The 21,354-nt window shown below is 46.8% G+C and overlaps 1 long non-coding RNA gene across 1 annotated transcript; it reads left to right on the top strand.

Annotated features, from left to right (window-relative positions):
• Nucleotides 1-1,432: 1,432 nt before the first annotated feature.
• LOC129636592 (uncharacterized) lies at nt 1,433-9,802 on the top strand. The gene is made up of 3 exons (XR_008707027.1): nt 1,433-2,460; nt 6,174-6,431; nt 9,714-9,802. It is a non-coding gene; the product is annotated as an uncharacterized LOC129636592 (long non-coding RNA).
• Nucleotides 9,803-21,354: the final 11,552 nt, after the last annotated feature.

Raw genomic sequence — 21,354 nt, 5'->3', positions numbered from 1 at the left:
CAAAACAAGAAAACTGGTATAGTTCTTACCTCGTGGTATAGTTGTAAGGATCAGGCAAAATGGTGTGTGCCTAAGGTTTAGCATAGGGGCTGCAGCGTAGAGAAGTTCCCCTTTCTCTCTACTTCCCTCTCCTCCCTACTCTGCTGCTGCAAGTAGCTATGTATCTCTGTTTTGCTTTTCTGAATGCACTTTGTGTGTGAGTGTGTGCTCGCTCAGTCACGTCTGACTCTTGGTGACCCCCCTGGACTGTAGCCTGCCAGGCTTCTCGGTCCATGGAATTTTCCAGACAAGAATACTGGAGTAGGTTGCCATTTCCTACTCCAGGCACTCACTTTACTGTTATGCTAATTAAAACAAGTTATCAGAAATTCTTAGCAGTTGTGCAGTAGGCTTGAAAATTAAATACCCTCTGAGGCAAAGGTACATTTTCAGTGAAAACATTACAAATAAATTTCAATTATTCAAATAGTGGGTACTCTGATTATGAAAAATTCAAACAGTAATCACAAGGCTAATATTTTCTTTCATTTTCCCAACCCCACCCTCCATCATTATCTTCCCAGAGGTGTTCCCTGCCTATATGTGCCATGAGGACAGGGATTTCACTTGCCCTGTTCATCGTTTTACACTCCAGTGGTTGAAGTAAAGCCAGGCACACAGTAGATATTCAGTTTGGGTTTGTTGAATGAATGAATGAGTTTAGTATGTAGCATTTCAGTTCTTTGAAAAAAAGTTGCTATATAAATCTTAGTGGTGGTTATTATTATATTCTAGTTCAACAGTTTATTAGCCGTATGATCAAATTACCTAACCACACAGAAATTTAATAATTTCATTGTCTGAAAGTGCATGGGGTTGTTGTAAGATATCCCAAGTCTTTGACTATGCATTTAAATAGACACACACACACACACACACACATATTCTTTTAAATTTAGTGTATCTGAGATCCTATGTATTGTTCTACAATTTAAAACAATTTTTAACATTTATTTGGCTGTGCTGGGTCTTAGTTGGGGCACACAGGATCTTTTGTTGTAGCATATGGGATCTAGTTCCCTGACTAGGGATTGAACCCAGGCCTTCCAACCCTGCACTGGGAGCTCAGAGTTTTAGCCACTGGACCACTAGGGCAGTCCCTTGTTCTGCAATTTGCTTTTTCATGTAATATGTCAGAGGAGCTTTCCAGGTCAGTATATATAGAGCTGCTTCATTCTTCTCAGCTGCTCTAAAGATGAACCATGGTTTATTTCAGGGATGGTGTCAAACTCCCGGCCCTCCTCCTCCTGGTGTCTGGCAGGTGCTCACTGAACAAATATCTCTTGCTGAATCACTGCCTGGGCAAAGTGCTCCTCAAGCTGCAGGAGCCTGTTGATATTTTAGTTTTCATCAACTGTGCAAATCTTTGAATCTTTTTGGTTTGAATGCGTCAGAGTCTGGTCTGGAAATCTACCCGAGATTATTTTTAGCCTGTTTGGCCAGGGGATCAGCTGCTCTATGGAGATGTTCACTCAGGGCCAGGGGTGAGCCTGCACGTACTACCTCCAGCAGGCAGTCACAAGCGCTTGAAGATGCTCCTGGGCCAGGGCTGGAAGCGGCTGTGGGACCCTGAGTCCCTGAATCTGAAAGCAGGACTGGGGGGCTCTCCTGAGATTGGCCCCGGCCAATATGTAAGGACCTCAGGGGACTCATGGCTGGATCCTTCTCTGGTCCTGCTCAGACTCTCTCTATGATGGTGGTTGCCCGCTGATGGAACACTTACACTCTGGGCTTAGTCTGTCTAGCCCTCCCTTGCGGAGAAGGCAATGGCACCCCACTCCAGTACTCTTGCCTGGAAAATCCCATGGATGGAGGAGCCTGGCAGGCTGTAGTCCATGGGGTCGCTAAGAGTCGGACACGACTGAGCGACTTCACTTTCACTTTTCACTTTCGTGCACTGGAGATGGAAATGGCAACCCACTCCAGTTTTCTTGCCTGGAGAATCCCAGGGACGGTGGAGCCTGGTGGGCTGCTGTCTATGGGGTTGCACGGAGTCGGACACGACTGAAGTGACTTAGTAGCAGCAGCAGCAGCAGCCCTCCCTTGGCTCCAAACAAGTTGTGGATGTTCACACCTTTGTACAAACTGTTTATTCTGCCAGGAATACCCTTCTTTTTTCTTTTTTTTGCATTCAAGGCTCAGCTCAAATGGCTCCTCTTGAGTAAAGCTTCCCCCTCCCACTGAGATGACCTGGTCACACTCTTCTCTAAGTGCCCAGAAGCTCTGTACCTGCTACATCCTGCTCACAAGGAAGGAAGGACTAACTGCTGCTACCTGTCTGCTCTCCTCACCCGATGGGGGCTTCTGGAGGCAAGGACCCCTGGTGCGCATCCCAGTGCCTGGCACGTCATGGGACTTTGCACATGGCTGCTGGGTGAGGGAAGCTCCGTGGCAGCAGGATGAGGTGCTGGGAACAAGCAGGTGAGTGGAAACAAGTGCTCTATGGAGAAGGAGCTGGGACCTCGTGAGGTTAGGAGCCATGGGCTCTCCTCAGGGTGTCTTCATTGTCATCACAGTGGCCCCTTCAGGCTGGAACAAGGTACTCAGTGCATCAGAGACTTGAGTTCGACTCAGACAAAATCTTGTCTAATTTCTAAAAAAGAATACTAAAAGAAGATGGCAGTTGTTTCTGTGATGCTGATTTTACATGAATCTGAAAAACAAAACACTTTGAAGCACCCTCCACATTGGAAGTCACATCAGCTGAGCATAGTGATGGTCACTTTTCTAGGGGGGTGACCCCCTCAGACCTCAGCCATCCAGGATGAGGCCGAGAAGTGGGAAGTGAGTAGGCCTGGGTTGACTATCTCAGAGAATTCTATGAGAGCATTTTAGCTGCGCACAAGAGTCAGCTCCTCACTGGGATCCTATTAATTCATACTTTACATACATTTGTAACAGGTACCTTTCTTTATCTGGTTTCTCAGCTCAGACTATAAGGTGGTGGTGATAGAGAACATGTGGATGGGTTGGGCGGTACCTGTTGAGAGCAATGAAAAACAGTAACTGAAAATCTGACAGTGAGAGAAGGGACCAGTCAACTCTCAAAAAGCTGATGCAGGCACATTTAGAACAGGGTCACCTTGGGTTGGCCCATCTAGCATCTGGACAAATAGCCCACTTCGTCCAGTGACCTCTGAAGATATTACAGACATTACCATATGATGACAGGATATAATTATTTGGTAATGTTGATTCTGAGGGCTTCCCTTGTGGCTTAGGTGGTAAAGAATCTGCCTGCAATGCTGGAGACCTGGGTTCCATCCCTGGGTTGGGAAGATCCCCAGGAGAAGGGAAAGGCTACCCACTCCAGTATTCTGGCCTGGAGAATTCCATGGACTGTGACCATGGGGTCACAAAGAGTCAGACACAACTGAGCAACTGTGAATTATAAGGAAAGTATTAAATTCCAGTTACGCTGTTTAAGAAGGTGGGAAACGTATAGTACAGTTTAGAAAATGGTTAACACAGTTTGGAGTATCGATCATGTAGGCGCATATGCTTATGTGGCTTCTCTCCCTTCTCAGAACCACCAGGTTAATAATAACTGTGGTTCAACGTGTCCAGCTATGAGCTCTATCCTGTTACCTCATTTAATCTCTAACAACCTTGCAGGGAGGGGTTATTGGTAATCCCATTTTATAGATGTGAAGGGTAAGGATCAGAGAGGGAAGGCAACGCATCCAGTGTCACACAGCCAGCAAAAGCTGAAAGGGACCTGGATCCCAGGTTAATAGACTCCAAAGCCGGCGCTCTTAACCCATGGGTCCTGGCTTTGCTGTGACTTTCCTCCCTTGCCTCAGCAGCCTGCAGCCCTGCTGGGTGTGTCTTCTGCTGTCCATTAATTACTCCACTTGCCCCGGCTCCCAGGGAAACGTTCAGGGTGATGGAGTTGTGTCCCAGGATGCTTGATGCATCGTCAGGGCCCCTGATGTCCACTGCCGTGACATTTGCTAATGAATAGCTCCCTTCCTGGAGCCAAATGAAATTCACTGTCTAGCCACCAGAAAAACGCTCCATGTGACTCCTGAAAGCTCAAAGATGAATGCTGACTGCCTGGACATGCTTAGGGTGTACCTTTGACCTTTGGTTGAACTGACCACACCTGTCTCTGGGCTAGAGGTGAAGTCTAGGGCCATCCCTCTGCCGAGTGACAGGGCTCAGCTGGATGGTGAAAGGGAGGCAGGGTCCAGGGTCCCAGTCAGGAAGCCACAAAAGCTGCCCTGTGGGATGCTGTGAGGTTATAAGAGCCCCAGAATCTCCTGGGGGAGTCCAAGGTAGGATGGCATCGCCTTCCCCTAGCTGCTGCCTGCAGCGAGGCCATAGCTCCCTCCTCGCCCCCGTGGTGAGTACAAAAGTGTCACCTGCAGACAGGAACTCATCACGCAGCATCACCTGTTAGAACAGGCCCTGAGCACGCAGGAACTGGGGCTGCTTTCTGACTCCCTGACAACTTGCAACTTCTTTCTTCCTCTGGACTTCAGATTCCTCACCATTAAATAAGAAGACAGACAAGGGAATGGAACACTGTTCATACTTGTCACTGTTAAACAGTGATAAGTTTATCTCAAAACCATGTGAACTACCCCCTGTTATCTTGTTAAATGAAACACTTGATAGGCATATTTTCCCTATATACTTTGTGTGAAAATATAGAAATATATGTACAAGTATAGAAGGATATATATATATATGTGTGTGTGTGTGTGTGTGTGTGTATGTATGTATGTAATCCCAGAGTGGTCATCTGGGATTTCCCTGGCTACCCATAGTGGTTAGGACTCTGCATTCTCACTGCTCAGGGCACAGGTCTATCCCTGGTCAGGGAATTAAGATTCCACAAGCCATGTGGTGTGGCCAAAAAAAAGAATGTTCATCTTCAGGTGGTGGAACTATGGGTGCATAGTCTATACTTAATATTTTTTTATACGAAAGATTAAAACCCAGGATGTTAGACTCCAAATTCTGTGCTCTTGGCTTATTGATGCTGCTGCCTCTGCTATTAAATTCCAACAGTGGCTGTCCTCTTTGTTCCTGGAGGCTATTGCCAGCTCGTCACAGGTACCCGGTCCACCTGCCAGAAAAGTCTTGGTAGTCACACCTGCCCATTCTGCCTCCTGCCCCTCTGGGTTCCCTGTGTTGTACACCTGAGCACGCTTTCAGCTGGGATTTTGGTGGTGCCAAACTCTGTGTTCAAAAGAGTCCAAGTGGAAGTCTGGGTCCTATATGTTTTTTTACCTCTCACTACTGTAGCCATTCCTCCCACTCCTAGATTCAAACATCCTGGAGAGGTAAGAATTAGAGCAGAGTAAGATACGTGAGTGCAGTTCTGGCAGAAATGGGGGGTGGGGGGGTGGGGTGGGGTGGCGTGTCTTCTCTGCTTTCCTGTCTTAGCTCAGGATACCATAGATTGGGTGGCTTATATATAACAGAAATTTGTTTCTCATGGTCTGGAGTCTGGAAGTCCAAGATCAAGTCACCGGCAGATTTGCTGTCTGGTGGGGAGGCTTCTTCCTGGCCTTAGATGGCTCTCTTCTCACTGTGTCCTCATTAATGTGCTCTTTTATAGGGACACTAATCTTATTCATGAGGGCTGCACCCTCATGATCTAATCACTTCCCAAAGGCCCTACCTCCATATACCTTCACACTGGGGATTAGGTTTCAATATATGAATTTGGTGGAAGGGGGACACATTCAGTTTATAGCTCTCTCCTCAGTCATTCTCTAGGGTCACTCTTGTCCACACTTGTTCCCTCTGCCCTCCTTGCTTTCCCCTAGTAAATCTTGCCCAGCCTTCAGAACCAGCTTGTATGTGGCTTCTCAGTGACATCTTTGGCAGTAGACTGGGGAAGTGAGTGCTATATGCCCAGCATGCCTTCCCATGCTCCTTCCTTGGGTTCCTCTGCAGAACTCCTTCAAGGCCATGTGGGCCTGGTAGGGTTGTCAATCACGGCTCTGCTCCTGCCACAGAGGTCAGCATATGACACAGGCTGGCCAATCATCAGAGGATCCAACCCCCTGGCCACAGAGATTGGTTCAATGGTGGGCATGTGACCCAAACAGGACCAATCAGACCTTGCCTGAGACTGATGTGAGAATGTTGCAAGACAGAAGTGCTCTTTTCACTAACAGGGCTTACTTGGGATGCTGTGAGTCTGCAGCTGCTGGTGGCTGTCTCGTCTGCATAGAGGAGATCAAACCAAACAATCCTAAAGGAAATGAACCCTGGACATTCATTGGAAGGACTGTTGCTGAAGCTGAAGCTCCAATACTTTGACCACCTGATGTGAAACTCATCAGAAAAGACCCTGATGCTGGGAAAGACTGAAGGCAAAAGGAGAAGGGGGTGGCAGAGGATGAGATGGTTGGATGGCATCACCAACTCAATAGGTATGAATCTGAGCAAACTCTGGGAGATAGTGGAGGACAGAAGAGACTAACATGCTGCAGACCATGGGGTCTCAAAGAGTCAGGCATGACTTAGTGCCTGAACAACAACAGCATTGATACTTCTGTGCTATATGGTTGCCACTTGCTACTGACCCACTCCTCAGCAGGACCTCCCTTCTCCTCTATCAGCCCACATAGACCACGAGACTATAGGTGGTGGTTAGTAAAGGAGGGATGAGTAAACCAGGGAAAGATGAGTGCAGTTACCACCCTGAGACCCCTTCTGCAGCTGCTCACGCTTCTTCTCAGGGACAGCCTGGGTCTGAACGTACCTCACAAGGAGACTTTTAAAGAGAACATACAGATCTAGCCCCAGCAGCCAACATTCCTACTTAAGGAATGAGGCTGGGCTTGGGCAGTGCCACGAAGATTTGGTTCAGGCCAAGAGAACGACAGAACTGTTTCTGGGGGGATGAGAGAGCTTCAAGCTGTAGCACCAACGCCTGCCAGGGACAGAACTGACACCAATGCACCTTGGCCCCTTGGAAGGTGGCCAGGAGCTGGCTGGGAAGTCACAGGCAGGGAGTGGGGTCACGGTCCAGACAGGGGTCCATTTGAAATGGGTGGAAAGCTGATTCCCCGCCAAGACTCTTGACCGTGCACAGCTTCGACTCCCAGGGAAAAGTTCAGACTTATTTAGTGTCCAGCGCCATGCCCTAGACCTTGGGCATTGTTCAGTGTGCCTGTGTGAACAAAAGTGTGGATGGGCTTTTCAGAAAATGGAATCAAATAGTCAACATATTTTCAGGTCTGCAACTTGTAGAAAGCTTGGCGGACAGTTAAAGAAGTGTTTTCCTGTAATAAATTAGAAATTGTTTTATTTTTCTTTCAGCTAAATTTTCGTGATAAATTCAATTGTGCTGTGGTGGGGCAGGATTCTTTTAAATAATTCCTCCCTGAAACACAACATCTCAGATTGCCAGTGAGGACCCTTGATATGATGAAGATAAAATAATTCATTTTACAGCTTGACCATGTTGTACTTTAATTTGTGGAAGTCACCTTCTCCTCCTTACATTGGCTCTCAAGTAAATCCCATGCCTGTTGCTTAGGTATTAAGTCCAGAGAGGGTGGTTTTAGTAGAAGCACAGGCAGCAGGGAAGACAAATCCATATTTATTTATTCATTTTAACTAAGAAAATGTATTTTATTCAAGTATAGTTGATTTATGTATATCCCCCCACCCTTCCCTGGTGGCTCAGACAGTAAAGCGTCTGCCTACAATGCGGGAGACCCGGGTTCGATCCCTGGGTCGGGAAGATCCCCTGGAGAAGGAAATGGCAACCCACTCCAGTATTCTTGCCTGGAAAATCCCATGGACGGAGGAGCCTGGTTGGCTGCTGTCCATGGGGTCGCTAAGAGTTGGACACGACTGAGCGACTTCACTTTCACTATAGTTGGTTTACAGTGTTGTGTTCATTTTTGCTGTGCAACAAAGTGATTTGGTTATATATATGTATGTCCATTTTTCTTATATTTTTTTCCATCATGGTTTATCACAGGATATTGAATATGGTTTCCCTGTGCTATACAGTGGGACCTTGCTGTTTACCCGTTCTATATACAATAGTTTGCATCTGCTAATTGCAGACTCCCAGCCCCTGCGTCCCCTACTCTGCTCCCACTTGGCAATGACAAGTCTGCTCTCTATTTCTGTGAGTCTGTTTCTGTTTTGTAGGCAGGTTCACTTGTGTCATGTTTTAGATTTCACCTATAGATGATATCATGGGGTATTTGTCTTTCTCTTTCTGACTTCCTTCACTTAGTATGACAATCTGTAGGTCTATCCATGTTGCTGCAATTGGCATTATTTCATTTTTTCTTATAGCTGAGTAATATTTCATTGTGTGTATATATATATATGTATATACACCACATCTTCTTTATCCATTCATCTGTCTAGATCCATATTTTAGAGGTTCTATTTCAATGAGAAAAAACTGCTACCTCTCCTGTGATGGAAGTGATTCAGTGTAATCAACTTGCCCCCAGATCACTGGCTGTTGGGGGACGGTGATGTGTCTGTAGCCTTGAGGAGGGCATGTCCATATTGCTGAGCCATGGTGTCATGGCTACTTTGGTGGAGGTTCAGAATCAATGTGCAGTAATTCCTGAAAGTCTTCCTTGGTGGATCAGCAGTAAAGAATCCACCTGTGATTCTTTAGGGCAGGAGAGTCTTCAGGGCAGGAGACACAGGAGACACAGGTTCGATCTCTGCGTCAGGAAGCTCCCCAGGAGGAGGAAATAGCAACCCACTCCAGTACTTTTGCCAGGAAAATCTCATGGACAGAGGAGCCTGGAGCGCTACAGTCCATAGAGTTGCAAAGCATTGGATATGACTAAGCACTGATGGCAATTTCTAAAAAGTCTAGTTACTTCTCCTTCTCCGACACACAGGAAGTGTTCACCCACTTTGTTGGAGGAGCAGAGTTCTCCAGGGACTGAGGAGATGCTGTGTTGGATGTAGTCCATCTCACACACTCATAATGATACGATGCCGAGACTTTTCCACTGAGTGGTAGGCTCTGTGATATTGTCCCTTGAATAAGGACTGGTCTTACTCCTAAAACACAGAACATGGAGGTGATGATTCATATTATGTATTAATTTGACTGGACTAAGAGATGCCCAGGGAGCTGGTGAAACTTTATTTCTGGGTGTGTCTATGAGGGTGAGATTAACATTTGAATTGGTGAGCTGAGCAAAGCAGATGTGGAGAAGGCAATGGTAATCCACTCCAGTACTCTTGCCTGGAAAATCCCATGGACGGAGGAGCCTGGTAGGCTGCAGTCCATGGGGTGGCAAAGAGTCAGACATGACTGAGCGACTTTACTTTCACTTTTCACTTCCATGCATTGGAGAAAGAAATGGCAACCCACTCCAGTGTTCTTGCCTGGAGAATCCCAGGGACAGGGGAGCCTGGTGGCCTGCTGTCTATGGGGTCACACAGAGTCGGACATGACTGAAGTGACTTAGCAGCAGCAGCAGCAGCAGCAAAGCAGATGGGCTTCCTCAGTGCAGGTGGGCATCATTCAATCCATGGAGGGCCTGAATAAAACAAAAAGGCTGAGGAAGGGTAAATTCCTTCTGCTTGAGCTGAGATGTCCATCTTCCCTTGTCCTCAGACACCAGTTTTCTTGGTTCTTGGGGTTTCAAACTCATCTCTGGACTTAGACCATGAACTCCTCCTCCTAACTGCCCACCCCCAATCTCCATTCTCAGACCTTTGGATTCAGACTGAATTACACCAGCAGCTTCCAGGTTCTTCAGCTTGTGGATGGCAGACTGTGGGACTTCCTGGCCTCCATAACCATGTGAGATGATTCCTATAATAAATATCCTTTAATGTCTATCTATCTATATATATATATATATATACTATTTGTTCTGTTTCTCTGGAGAACGCTAATACAATGGCAGTAGAGGTGCCCCTGGCATCTGAGCCTGAGCGATAAACAATGATCCAGTTTCCTTCCATCTGGACTCATCTGTCTCTCTCTCTTTCTCCCCATGTGTCTTGGGGGTCCTGAGCCAACCTAGAAAAAGTATGGCTACTCTGAAGCTGCCATCCTGGAGAGACCACACATGGAGGCTAAACAAAGACAGAGGTGGTTGTGGGGAGGGGGGGGCTGCAGCTGTTTCTGTTCCAGGTTCAAGTCCACTAAGCTATAATATCAGACATCTGGATGAGTTTTCTGATGATTCCAGACCCCAGCCTTTGAGTTGTCCCAGATAATACCAAGTAGAATAGCTATCAGTTGTTCTTACTGAATCCCATGCGAGACACAGACTCATGAGCAGAATAAATGATGTTGTCTTACGCAACAAGCTCTGGGCTGGCTTGTGAAGCAGCAGTGTATTTAGGGTCTGGCTTTGTGGACTGTGTCTGGCTCAAGTATGGCAATGAGTTGAAGGGCTGTGACTCTTCTGTGTGCATTCAAGGGACATCTTTGCTCACCTGATCTAGAACTTCTCTGTTTATACAAATCAAGTAAGTTGCAGAGTGCCCATCTCTTTCGCCACCTCTATGATGACCATGATCTTTATCTAACACCAAAGAGCTGTGCTTGTGGGATCAGGAACACCTGGTTCTGTTGCTTATTACAGAAATCATGGCAACCTTGTCTCTGGTGATTAAATGCCATCACTTGGCCCTTGCTTCTCTAGGATTTCATCTTCTCTGTTGAACTGAGGAAATTGACATGGATGCCACTGTCATTTCTGGTCTATAGAGAATATCCCCTCTGGAGACCTTTAAGGATGCCAAGCAATCCCCACCAAAGTATTTCTCAAAGCCTTGATGAAGGGAGTGTTCTCCAGATCCTCCCAGGGCTCACAGTCATTCTTCCAGGGGTGAGTGAGAAAGTCTTACACAGTAGGTCTGCTCTGGTATTCCAACCTCCCAAGCCTTTGGACATCTTCCTCTACAGTATCCCAAGGAAGTTTTGGCATCTCAACTTCATCCAACATATACATATTTGGGTCTAGGTTTCAGTCAACCAAGCAAGTTGATAAAAAAAACTGAAGCCTTGTGCCTATGTATGACACTTTTCAGTGTCAGAGTCTAAATTTAAATACACAGTAGAAAACTTCTCAAGTTGATGTATTAGTATAAAATATTACATTATTACATCCTCTGGGACACCTTGTGGAAACAAATATAAACCTTTTATTAGAAATTATTTCATAATTCAGGGTCCATGGGATCACTGAAGATAGACTCAGAATCCAAAATCACAAAGAATATGAAGAATCATATGGGGAAGAGACAGCATACATAATTCATATTTCAAGAACCTGAGAAAATTTGAACACACTAAAGAAAGAAAAAAGATCAAAAGAAGCATTAAGGATAGAACAGAATATAATAATAAGAGGAAAAGAAGATTTGGATAAAACTGCATTTAATAATATAGAAGTGAAAAGGCATTGAAATAAAGATACTCAGTGGATAGGTTAAATAGTACATTAGACTCAAAGATAAAATTAGTGATGAAATTATCACAAATGCAATACAAAATAATAAGCAGAAGGAAAGACAGGTTAGAAGACATGGAAGAGAGAATAAGAAAGTCTAATATACATCTAATAGGCCTCCCAGGATGTATAATATGGGGAGAATAAGAGAGAAGTAATAGTTGTAGAGATAATGGCTGAGCATTTTCTAGAATTGATGAAAGCTAAGAATCTTCACACAGAAAATGTAGAAACAAGTAAATCTACACTTATTTATAATGAGTAAAATTGTAGAAAACCAAAACAAAGAGAAGCCTTTAAAGTAAAAAGACTTAATTACCTACAAAACCCCGGAACCAACCAAACAAAAAACAACCATTGGGCAGACAGCAGATTTAGAAACAATAGAAACCAGAAGACAATGGAACTGTATACTAAAGACACCACTCTAAATAACTGTCAATCAAAAATTATATAGCCAACAAAGAGTGAGCGCAAAAAAGAGACATGTTAAGACAGAGAAGTTAGCACTCTAACACTTATGGATCCTTTTTGGAAGGATTATTATAGAATGTAGAGTTTTCCCATGATACTACAGGGTCCTGAGATACATCTGTGGGGTACTAGTTCCAGAAATCCCCCATGGACACTAAAATCCGCAAATACTCAAGTCTTGTATGTAAAGTGATATTGTACAATGAATCCAGTTAGATCTCTGTGGATTATATTGAGTAGTTTAAGCCCAGAAGGACAAGGTAGGCTATAGGAAGTAATTGTAAGACAATAATTTGATAATTACACACGTCAGTCTAAATAAGCCCTGACTGTATCCAAACCAGTGATTAAACAGAACTTGTTTGAGGGGTTTGGAAACAGGTGGAACTAAAGTACTAGATCACAACAACCTGACGAAACCGGAGGTTGCTGGGACTGGAAGCAAAGTGTTCTAAGGTCTTTGTGTCATTCATGTGGAGGACACTGATGTGGCTTAACTCGAAACGTTAAGAATTCATATTAAGGGACTTCCCTAGCAGTCTGGTGGTTAAGAATCCACTGTGCAACGCAGGGGATGTGGGTTCGATCCCTGATCAGGGAAGTAAGATCCCATATGCCATGGAGCAACTAAGCCCGTGTGCCGGAAGAAAGATCCCATGTACTGCAATTAAGACCCGAAGCAGCCAAATCAAACAATCATCAATCAATCAAAGAATTCATACTAAAATGTGATATAAGCTAGCTACAATAGTAAAATAACACATATGCCTTTGAAATCAGTAGAAAAGGAATATTTTTTAAAAAATGATTAATCCAATAGAAAGCAGGAAGGGAGAAAAAAGAAGGAAAGGAGAAAAAAGAAGCAAAGAAAAAGCAGAGTAAATAGAAAACACAAAATAGGGTGACAGGAGGAAATCTGAGTATTTTAGTCGCCAAAGCATAGTAAAGGGATTGCACTTGACATCTTGAAGAAATTCTCTAACTGGATTAACTAGTAAAACAACCACAGCTTGAATCCAGCTTTGTGAAGCTACCAGCGGTGCCTCTAGAGCAAAAGGACATTTGAAAGGTCGAAAGAGATGGAAGAAGATACGTCCAACAACTACCAACCCAGAGAAAGACAGTGTGGCAATGTCACTATCAGACCATTTTTAAAGATTTTATTTTGGCTGTGCTGGGTCTTCATTGCAGCGCCTGGACTTTCTCTAGTGGCGGCAAGTGGAGGCTGCTCTCTGGTTGCGGTGCACAGCCTTCTGACTGCGGTGGTTTCTCTTGTTGTGGAGCAGGGGGTCTAGAGCACGTGGGCTTCAGTAGTCGTGGCACGTGGGCTTAGCTGCCCTGTGGCATGTGGAATCTTTCCAGACCAGGGATTGAACCTGTGTCTCCTGCATTGGCAGGTGGATTCTTCACCACTGGACCACCACGCAAGTCCATCATCAGACAAAATTAGTGAAAAACAGAGCTTTATACCTCATGCAAAGGGAACAATTCATCAGGAAGGTACAGTTGGATGAGTATCCTCAACCAACATTATTTCAAGAATATACAGAAGGTAGACAGAATTAGGAGAAGAGATGGAAACATTTACAGTGTTGGAGAGAGATTCTAACACAACTTTCTGGAAAGTGAAAGCTCGGGTGGACAGAACATCAGAACATCATTATCAGTCTTGATTAGATGAATACATAGAGAACCCTAACCCTGTATTTATCATTTAAACATGTATTTTCAAGCCAACGTGAGACATTTACAGAAATCGATCACTTACTAACCCAGAGCAAGTCTCAACAAATACCAAAGAACTACCATCATACAGACCACATTCGCAAGCCACAATCAAGAAAATTACAAATCAATAGTGAAAAGCGAGTCAAACAAGGAGAAAGATTATTCTCAGGATTTCCAACCACACTCACAACATCGTGACATCAGGCATGGGAGCTGGGCTGATCGTTACTGCTGTGGGTTGATACCCCCTGTTATTATGAGGCAAACCATCCCTCCCTGGGCTGGTGTGTGGGTCCAAGGAGAGACTGCATTGTCAGCATAACTGAGCAGGCGCACTAGTTGGTGTGTTAGTTTTTGAGGTTGACCCTGCAGCAGCAGCAGCTGAGTCAAGGGACAGACTGGAGGTGACACCTCAGGAGTCTTATCTTTGGCTTTCTTCCTGGTTGCCCACTGACTCCGGATTCAGGTCTGAATGAAAAACCCATCTTCAGGCTGGAAGCAGCCTTTAGCCTGAATGCTATGTGGGTGGCTCTGTTTTCACCTTTGTCTATCTGTGAACTAGACCCTACCAGTCCTTGTGAAAGGACTTGGTGAAAGGGGAATTGCAGAAGGAGCATCTTAGTCCGTATGTTGGCTTTCAGGTGGCTTTGGGTCTGGTCCAAAGTTGGGACCCCAGATGAAGGAGAAGAACAAGGCAGTGTGTCAGATGGAGGATGGTCTATGAGTCAGGCAGCTGGTCTTGGCTCTTTTACTAAGCAGCTCCATAATCTCAAACAAGTTACCACTGCCTTGAACCCTGGTATGTCTCTTTTTGAAGTACTCAATCAACCATGGGGAAGTTTGGAATCTGGAAGTTTTATCCAGGACTCCTTGATGCAAGTGAGTCCAACCAGGACTCAGACTGGCGCAAACTGGCTCAGAAGCTCGTTTCAAGCTGGCTCAAAGATAAAGGGACTTGATTGACTGATGAAACTGAGAAGCTCAAGAGGGGGATTCTGGCTTCATGTGTGGCTGGATCCAGAACTTCAAACAAGACCATCATACTCTGCCTTTCTCTGCATTGCCTAGCACTGCTTTCCTCTGAACCAGCTTCAACCTCAAGCACTGCTCTCCGTTCTTAGAGGAGATGGCCAGCTGCAGATCCAGGCTTCCATCCAATCAGCTTCGGAGCCCCTGTGGGAAGATCATACCTCTTTTTCAACAGTTTCAACACAAATCTCAAGATTGAATCTCATTGGTCTGACTTAGGTCACATGCCCATCCCAGAACCAATCACTAGCCAGAGCAGTGGACACCCTGGTGGACCAGGGCTTGGTCATGGGCTGACTGCTCAAGCTGATAAGGAGTGACTTCCCAAGACTTCCAGGATTTCAGCAAAGCAGCATCCTCCCCTCCCCTGCACCCCCCCCCACCCGAGGTAGGCGACCCTCCTCCTCTTCCACACCGTGGTTACTGGGCAGTTGGGCTGGGATGCTAACATGGATTTGGATCTTAAATCACTCACATTCTGGGGAAGGCAGAGAAGTACACAGCGAACCGTAATATCAGCCAGGCCATTTCAAAGGCTATAATTGCAGCCCTCGTGATGTGCTGCCGGAGTTCAAATGAGGCAGGAATTAACTGTGCTGGGGGGCCCAGGAAGGCTTCTCAGAGGAGGTGACATCGATCTGTCCTGCATCTCTCCCTTTTCTTTACTTTCTGCTTGTGGGCAGCCCAGACAGGCGGTGACTCAGGGCTGACCCTGGCACAGGATCCGAGCCTCCCGCCACCTGAGGGAATTGGTGGCAGCGTTGCAAATCTGATTATTGGGAGCTGAGTGGCTTCTAAGCACTCCTTGAGGACCCTGGCTTCGCGCATCTGAATATGGAAATTTAATAACCATACTTGATATAACCCTCATCTCTGTCTGTACCATTCCATAGAGAAAATTAGTCTTGGTGTTTGCAATTTTATAGACATTAGGGAACTGGTGCAAAAAAAAAAAAAAAAAAATACTAGTTCCTGAATTCATGGGCCTGAAGTGACAGAAGAGGGTGGTTGGGTTGCTGATAGAATCACATAATGTGAGAGATGGAAGCCTGAGAGGTGATTCAGGCCAGGGGTGCTTCATGCGGAGGCTGTGAAGTCTTCTATTGTGGAGACAGAATTGTGCCTCCGTGTGTGTTTGTGTGTGACAGAATTGTGCCTCCGTGTGTGTGTGTGTGTGTATGTGTGTGTGTGTATGTGAGAAAGAGAGAGAGAGAGAGAGAGTGTGTGTGTGTGTGTGTGTGTGTGTGTGTGTGTGTGTGTGTGTGTGTGTGTGTGTTCCCTAGGGAAAGTGTTCATGGCTCTCATCAGATTTGCAAAAGGGTCTGTGACCACCAAAAACTAAGAGCTTTCAGCTGGGGCCCCAGTCCTTATGTGACAATGGAGAAGAACGGAGCCCTGGGGCAAAAATATTTCCCAGAGCCCCGCAGATCAGGGTCCAAGTTGATGTTGAGGCTTAGATGTCCAGATACTGGCCTGGGGGTGGGGGGTGTAGTTGCTTAGTCACTAAGTCATGTCCGACTCTTTGTGACCTCATGGACAGTAGTCCACCAGGCTTCTCTGTCCATGGGAGCCTCCAGGCAAGAATACTGGAGTGGGTTGCCATTTCCTTCTCCAGGGGATTTTCCCAACCCAGGGATGGAACCTTCATCTCCTGCATTGGCAGGCGGATTCTTACCACTGAGCCACCAGGGAAGCCCAGGGGTGGGGGATCTTTCGTCAAAGCAGTGGTTCCCAAGCTGACTGGGCATCAGAACCTTTGGGAGTCTTGTCAAGTGCCCTGGGCTGGTTCCAGACCCCCAAGTAGAGGACAGCTGAGCCCCAGGAAGCTGCATACTCAGCAGGTTCCCATGTGGGTCTCCTGCAGGCTGCCCAGACCTGGCGCAGCGATGAAAGTCTGGTCCACAGCTTGGGAAGAACAAACCTCAGATGGGTAGAGGATCAAGGGGACACCTTTGATGGGAGTTGGGTAGGTGGGTGGGTCTGGGGTTTCCAAGACCACCCTCAAGTTTGGAGATTGACTAGAAGGACTCATGCATGTGTGTGTGTTAAGTCACTTCAGTTGTGTCCAACTCTTTGCAACCCTATGGACTTGAGATTCTGTCCATGGAATTCTCCAGGCAAGAATACTGGAGTGGGTTGCCATTCCCTCCTCTAGGGGATCTTCCTGACCCAGGGATCGAACCCATGTCCCTTGCATCTCCTACACTGGCAGGCAGGTTATTTACCTCTAGCCCCATCTGGGAAGCCCAGAAGAACTCATAGGATGTGGCATGTAGTCGTACTGAGTCGTGCTGAGATCTATCACAGCAGAAACATACAAAGTAGAGCAGCAGAAGGAAAGGATGAAACTGTGTGGGATGAAGTCCAGAGGAAGCCAGGTACCAAGGTCCAAGAGTCTCTCCCAGCTGAGAGACTAGGACACACTAGAGTCCTCCAGCCTCAGATCTTGAGCGCTGTCCATTAGGGGCACTTGTCTGAGCCTGGGAGTCCAGGGTTTTTATTGGGGGTCAGTTGCATGGGCACCCTGTGCCTAGCACACACCCAAATCCCAAAGCTTCAGAAGAAAAGCAGGTGTTCAGCATATACCACAGTTTGTACAAACACTGTGGTCATTCCCCAACTGTAAGCTGCTGAGCTCCTCTTCTCAGGGAGCCATGAAAACTGCCAAGGCCTCTGTAAAGGTAGCAGTCCCCTGCACCGTGGGGACACCAGCCAGCTTGACCTTGATGATGCGCTGTGTCATTGGTGTTCTGGGGGAAGCACCAAAGTGTGACCAGGTGCATCAGCACACCTGCGTCCCCAGCGACAGATGGTCGTAGCAGCTGTACACCGGGCAGTGTTCCTGTGACCGCACCGACCTGGAGACTCTGCTTCTCTGTGTCACCAGCGCCCACCTAAAGTTCCCGGGGAGGCCTCTGTTAGACCGATTGAGGACTCAGATCTGGCATGTTCTGCTTCCGCAGTGGGGGTTGATCTCTGTGTCTGGTGAAGTCTCACAGATCGGTGTATCCACTTGCTCAGGCTGCCATAACAGGTCCTACAGGCTGCGTGGCTTAGACAGTAGAAAGTCCCTCAGTTCTGGAGGCTGGAAGTCAGATCCAAGTGTCTGCAGGGATGGATTCTTCTGAGGCCTCTCTCCTTGGCTTGTAAACAGCTGTCTTCCCTGGGTGTCTGTGTCTTACTCTCCTCTTCTTGTAAGGACACCAGTCAGATTGGATTGGGACCCACCCCCATGACATGAATCCCCTCTTTAAGGACCTTATCTCCAAATATGGGGCTTCCCAGGTGGCGCTAGTGGTAAAGAACCTGCCTGCCAGTGCAGGAGACATAAAAGATCAGGTTCAGTCCCTGGGTAGGGAAGATTTCCTGAAGGAGGGCATAGCAACCCACTCCAGTATTCTTGCCTGGAGAATCCAATGGACAGGTGAGCCTAGGAGGCTACAATCCATGAGGTCACAAAGAATCTGACATGATTGAAGCAACTTAGCATGCATGCATGCATCTTTAAATACAGTCATCTTCTGAGGTACTCAAGGGGTAGGATTTCATGACATGAATTCTGGGTGGACACAATTCAGCACACAACTGTAGGGTTTTCCCCAAATGTAGGCAGGAGGCTTGGAAGCTGGGTATTTCTTCTTGAAGGACAATGCTGGTTGTCCTTCAAGGGTTTTAACGTCTGGGGGCTTTGGTGGTCAAGAGCCTTTCCCCTTGGTTAATGTAAATGACTTTTCCTCTCACTGGAGTTTCGCTGTAACCAGCCCTGGGTTACAGAAGAAGAAAATGCAGACTAGTTTTTGAACATGAAGACAAATCCCTCATCAAATCTCCACAGCTGGCCGGGAGAGTCTGAGCCTGCAGTTCTGTTCTCTGGAGCTGGGTCGGGTCCCAGCCACGGGGGCACTGTGGAAGAAGTCAGTGCCCCTCTGGCCACCATGCTCAGTGGCTGGTCCCCCTGTTGCAGGTGCCCTGGGCTCTGACCTGCAGGTAAATGAGACAAGGGTCAGCATTCCCAGCCTCCACACAGTGCCATTTCTTACTTGGTTTCTTGAAGAAAGCACCCTGCTTATGTACATAAAAGACCCTGGGGGTGAGTTAACAGCCCCAGAGGCATTTTAAGAGCAGTGTGTGGGCTGCCTCATGGTCTGAACCCAGGCCAGGGACTTCTGAGAGCCTGTGGCTAAAGAGAGCGAGATACCATCAGGGAGGACACAGGTCTCCCCCTGATCCTCCCAGACTTTATTCTGCTGTGTCAGAGGTCCCACACAGCCTGCTATGACCAAGAGACCCTCACCTCCTGGGTAAGTAAGACAGGACACCTTGGTGAAGCCTTGCAAAGAGGCGACAGCTTCAGCTGCAGTGGGAGATAGGGATCATGAGGTCCCAGGGGAGGCCTGCCTGGCTCCATGTTCTCAAAGTTACATAGTGGTGATAGCTTGAGCATCTACCCTTCCCCACTCTGGCAGCTAGGTATCTCCCTTTTATCCTTTAGCTGGGGCCCCTAGTCAGCTCAGCTGGGCTCTGCTGACATCACTCTTCCAGAGTGCAATACTGCTGTAGGTGAGGAAAAAAAGTTTTCCTCTATCCTCTTAGGTTCAGTACCTAAAACTAAACTGACAACTGCCATATGAACAAGAGAGAATTCATACAAATATGATTCAAGGTTAATATTTTAATTTTTTTGTGAAGAATCAAAGTCTGGGAGGAGCAGGGTGAGACCTGTGTCCACCCTTGATGGCATCCCTCTCTCTTTTTAGCCACAGGCTCTTCACAGAAAAGAAGTGAAGACCCAAGAAACAGTTAGACCTGACAACTTACATCCCATTTATATAAACTGTGTAGAAGATGAATTGTAGAAAGATAAATTTTATTGAAATGAAGGGAAGTTAAGGGTTATTTTGGTAAGGTTTGTTTGTGCAGATGTATCTCAGCGATGAGTGTCTCCAGTGATAGACTTGATCTCCTGGTACAGGAACGGGGAGGAGAACCACCTTCACAAAAGAAAACTTCTGTGCTGCTTTTAGGCAGATGGGGGAGGGCAGAAGCTTCTTTGTTTTTGCTGTTCAATTGCCTTCAGCTCAAAGTTCTCTTAGCGCAAAGTGGCACCTTTGGGGGTGGCATTTTCTGATCCCTTTCACTCCCACCCCTCTTCCACCTCAGGTTCATGTACGGGTCCACACTTACTTTAAGTGATGTAATCATGCTCCCACCGAACCTCCTGGAAGCTGGCATCCCATGAGTTGCGTGAGATAAGGTGACAGAGCAGGGAGGGGGCAGGAGGGCCTCCCGGGCACCAAGCCTGGCAGCTGGCTCTGCTGGTCACTGGCTAAGAAGCTTCATTTTACTTAACTACTGCCTTGGGCTTCCTTGGTGACTCAGAGGATAAAGAGTCTGCCTGTAAGGCAGGAGACCTGGGTTCAATCTCTGGGTAGGAAGATCCCCCGGAGGAGTGCATGGCAACCCAACTCCAGTATTCTTGCCAGGAGAATCCCATGGACAAAGGAGCCTGGAGGGCTACAGTTCATGGGATCCTAAAGAATCCGACACGACTGAGCGATTAACCCTTTTCAACCACTGCCTTATCCACAGTGCGGGGGTAGCCCGGCGTGCGGGCAGCCCCCTCCCCTCCCCGCCCCCACATAGCTGGCGTGAGTATAGAGTGTGGGTGAAGGCATTCTGTAAACCATGGAGTATTGTGGGGGCACAGTGGTCCCTCAGCCTTTCCTCCTAGTTGCTGACCTCTCTGGGGAATTCTGAATCTGTCCCTGGGACAGCGGGAGGCGACAGGCTTGATCCACTCCAGCCTGCGCCGCTGGACACACTGTCTGAAGGGCGCCCCCTGGTGTCCATCACCGCAGCGCCTCGGGCCCTGTTTGGGAATGTCCTCCTGATGGTTCTTCCTTCCCTGAGGTTATAACCTCCTCTTTCCCAGGCGGAATTCCAAACTGAAATGTGAAGTGGGGCTGCATCTGTTGCCTCTCACCTTCCCTGCTTACTGAGATAGTATATACACAGGAAAGTGAAGTCGCTCAGTCATGTCGACATTTTGTGACGCCATGGAATGTAGCCTACCAGGCTGCTGAAAATCCATGGGATTTTCCAGGCAAGAGTACTGGACTGGGTTGCCATTTCCTTCTCCAGGGGATCTTCCCAACCCAGGGATTGAACCTGGGTCTCCCACAGGTCAGGCAGATGCTTTACCGTCTGAGCCACCAGGGTGGGTGGGTAAATAACACCCACTGCTTGTTCTGAAGTCCAGCTATATTTTTGTGTCCTGCTGGATTTTCATTGCCTACACCAGGGTCATGAAGATATTCTCCTAATTACTTTCTAGGAGATTTTGTTTTACTTTCCATGTACTTTTCAAGTACTTGTATATACTTCCTATACTTAAAAAAAAAACAACAAACCCTAGAATTTGCTTAAAGATTAGACATTGATTACTGAGGAATGAAATTCAGTTTGGAGAAAAAATAGGTAATAACACCGAAGCTTTGTTTCCTTTGCCAGGAAATGGGGATAAGAATTTTCCCAGGGTTGTTGTGACGTTAAAAACACATTTATTTATTTATCTGGCTGCGTCAGGTCTTAGTTGTGGCATGTGGGCTTCTCTCTGGTTGTGCACGGGCTCCAGAGCGTGTGAGCTCAGTAGTTG

The sequence above is a fragment of the Bubalus kerabau genome, chromosome 22, assembly GCF_029407905.1.
Source record: "Bubalus kerabau isolate K-KA32 ecotype Philippines breed swamp buffalo chromosome 22, PCC_UOA_SB_1v2, whole genome shotgun sequence".
Lineage (NCBI taxonomy): Eukaryota > Metazoa > Chordata > Mammalia > Artiodactyla > Bovidae > Bubalus > Bubalus kerabau.
This window is presented reverse-complemented; position numbering and strand designations above follow the sequence as displayed.